Source organism: Salmo trutta, chromosome 34 (genome assembly GCF_901001165.1).
Source record: "Salmo trutta chromosome 34, fSalTru1.1, whole genome shotgun sequence".
Taxonomy (NCBI): Eukaryota; Metazoa; Chordata; class Actinopteri; order Salmoniformes; family Salmonidae; genus Salmo; species Salmo trutta.
The window spans coordinates 16,540,972-16,544,361 of record NC_042990.1 but is presented as its reverse complement, the minus strand read 5'-3'; the positions used below and the strand labels follow the sequence as shown (position 1 = coordinate 16,544,361).

At 40.8% G+C, this 3,390-nt stretch overlaps 1 protein-coding gene across 5 annotated transcripts in view; it reads left to right on the top strand.

The window, feature by feature from the left end:
- LOC115173702 (ras/Rap GTPase-activating protein SynGAP-like) overlaps window positions 1-3,390 on the top strand; it is a 104,705-nt gene that overhangs the window by 51,207 nt on the left and 50,108 nt on the right. Inside the window, exon 1 of one of the 5 annotated variants that reach the window (XM_029732028.1) lies at window positions 2,315-2,418. The exons of the other annotated variants lie outside the window; for them this stretch is intronic. The gene's annotated coding sequence lies outside the window, so the exon portion shown is untranslated. Of the gene's footprint in view, window positions 1-2,314; window positions 2,419-3,390 lie in introns of those variants that run through there. 5 annotated transcript variants of the gene reach the window in all.

Sequence of the window (3,390 nt, the reverse complement as noted above, 5' to 3'; positions counted from 1 at the left end):
TAACATAACAAAATGTGGAAGAGTCAAGGGGTCTGAATATAGCCAACTGTTATATGCTACACTATGGATTGTAGCTAATGATAATACCCGCAATGAGGTGCCATAATTGTTTAATTCTCTCAGATGTGGCCACTTTTCAGGCCACAATTGAATGTTTTTAGTCTTAGCCAAAAATTAATGTATAGTTGTCTGGTTCGTTTATGGCATTTAGTCTACCGTCCATCCTGTAATAACCTATACCGTTATTGCGCACAAACCTTCCCACACACTTTCCCCTCTCTCGTAACCTCATCTTGTTACGCTGGGTTTGTGTGTGCGCGATGAGAGCGAGAGACAGAGAGAGAGTATAATCGAGAGAGAGATTTCACCAATCACTTTACAACCACCTCCTTCGCCTCTTTCTGACTATTTGCGTCTCAATCATCTCGTTGCAAGTGACGGAGCTAGAGGAACAGCGACAAGAGAGATGGGCGACACTGTATACAAGATCACCAACCTGTGCGACGCCATCGATCAATCCATCTTTCCAAGCTACCGATAAAGTCGGACGCAGCACCATAGAGAAACATATTTGACGGTAGAACAGAAGGAGCATCAAAGCTGCAACTCATTTGAATTAATTAGCCAGTTTACTTTGGAATGTGATGCATTTACAATACCTGTCGGTTTTATTTTACTTCAATGAAGGATGACAGACTACGGACGCGTCCACAGCTTCCCCGCTGCTATCAGCAACAGAATGTAGTCTACGATTGTAAAATAGTCCATGTTTAACGTATCTTCTGGATTTTGGGCATATGCGCGCATTGGAAAGGTATAATACGTCTATAGGCTAATTTTATTATTGATGGACAGACGTGGTGTGTACGCGCACATAGCCTAAGCACGATGATGCATTCGTAGCCTAGCTGTTGGCATACACCCTAAATCTCTACACACGTTTCTGCATGTATGATAACCCCGACCTTGTCATATCGATGATAAGTAGGGGTGATTTATGTTACACATTTCACCTATTTCAATATTAACACATCGTTCTGGGAATTTCAATCACATTTCTGATGGCTTGCAATAATCAGCTGTTTATTTCACAGAAATACTGAATGCATTTGACAAACAATTGACAGATTAGCCTACTTGTGTATTGATCATTATATTGATCATTAGGCTATCAGAGAGTGTTTTTAAATAGAACGCCAGTTACGGTATTGAAAGAGTAATAGGCTGCAAAAATAAACCACAACAAAAGATGATAAAGATCAGCCTCAGAAGAGATTCTGTAGGTTACCTAGAAAACGGCAAAGGGGTCACATTTCAGCGTTGGGGTTGTGAGACAGTCGGAAGAGAAGGAAGCCGGGGTAAGAGACCAAGGAGACGCTTCGGCCAAGGAGCCTTCTGTGGGACTGCACGACAAGGAGCTACCGCTGCCAGCGTGTGAAAAGCATGGCTTGGGGTTGGTGGAAGAAAGAATCGAATAATCTTGAGACATCATAACGATCATTATAACAATATACATCACGATATCTTTTGAGTAATAGGCCTACCACATTTTTTGATTTGTGTTAAGAGGTGTGGCAAGTAGCCATTTCCCCCCCAAAATATATATTGGTCATTATTAGCATATTTTAACAAAGGCTATTTATAATGTGTATGTTGTATTTACTAATATGTATAATCTAAAGACTGTGTGCAGGTATATTTGAATAATAGCCTACTTGTATTCTTAGTTGCACTGACCATATAGCATTGTAATAATGGGATGTTTAGAAAGACATTACCACAGACACAAGCCAAGTCCATGTCACAAGCGACACAAACTTACTTAAAAACAGTATCCTGTTAATGTGCTTCTCCAAAATCTGCACACTGATGAGAACTGCCAGCAAGATGAACAGCCTTATCACTCATTGTCCTCAAAAACTCACAACATTTTGGCAAAGGACATGTGCTTACTTCACAGAGAGCTATCTTAATTTAATGAAGTGTATTATCATAAATGCAATTGCACACACTTAAAGAACATCTACAGTAAAGGTGAACATTTTCAAATGCATACTAATTTAGCTTAAAATAATGAGATGTACACACTCCTATTCCTGTCCAACGTGATTTGAAGAGTACCAATTTGGTAGTGATAAAGGAGTATGGATATCAGGCCACTTTAAGTGTCTCAAATGTGGTCACAGAGAATACTGTTAAGCACAAGCTAACTTAAAAAGGAGAGGACCCTATACCCTATTACTGGACACATCTCAGCCTACACCCCCTGTGTTGTGACCAACAAAACCTGGAACCTTTCTACTAACCCCCCCTGCTTAAGCAACTTGGAAACCAACCTTGACTCTGTTGACTCCCTGATATAACTCAGTTGTCGAGCTGCAGTACTTGGAAATCAACGACTCACAACCTGACTTTTGGGTAAGGCCTGTAAATCTATCAGCGTCTTTGATGATTGTCCATGTAATCCTCTCCAATGTTGAATGTCAGAAGTGTCTAACTGAGACTGAATTGTAACTTTAAACTGCAATTACACTGAAGTTCCAATATATAGCCGCCTCGACAAGGGCCCTGTCCAGAAACAACCCCTAGCTCCAACCCCTATGGCCATGTGAATCTGAATTAATTTCATAGGTATAAGTGATATGGTAGTAGCTCCTTCGCCCTCTGGTATGCTAGATGGAGCTACTACCATATGGTTTTACCTGTCCAATTCCTTCAGATCTACATGAAGTGCCCAGGGATTGTTTTTGGACCGGGCCGTGGGCTGTTGTGGAAAGAGATGGATACAGAATAGAAATCTGGATAAACACAAGCCAATACGGGGCAATGGATTGGACTGGTCGGCTTGTATGTTACTGATTGCTCAAAAGTGTTATTGTAACATTAGTTTTGCATGCCATGTACTGTTCAGAGGCTACCTGAACAGTCACATTGTCACGTCCTGGCCAGTATAAGGGTTAATTAGTATTGTAGTTTGGTCAGGACGTGACAGAGGGTATTTGTTTTATGTGGTTCAGGGTGGTGTGTTTGTTTTAAAGGGTGTTTGATTTAGTATTTCCGTGGTTTTGGTTTATAGTCTGTTTATGTATTTCTATGTCTAGTCTGGTGAGTGTGTTTCTATGTTGTGTTGATTGGGGTTGGGACTCTCAGTTGAAGGCAGGTGTTGTCTATCTGCCTTTGATTGAGAGTCCCATATATTAGGGTGTGTTTGTGGTTGTTATTTGTGGGTGATTGTTCTGTGTTGAGCTTTGCTTGGCCAGACTGTTTGTAGTTGTTCGTTCGTTTCTTTGTTATTTTTGTATGTTCATTTTTAAAGTTAATAAATTCTCAAGATGAGCATACACGTACCTGCTGCGTATTGGTCCGCCCTTCACCGACGACAACTGTGAC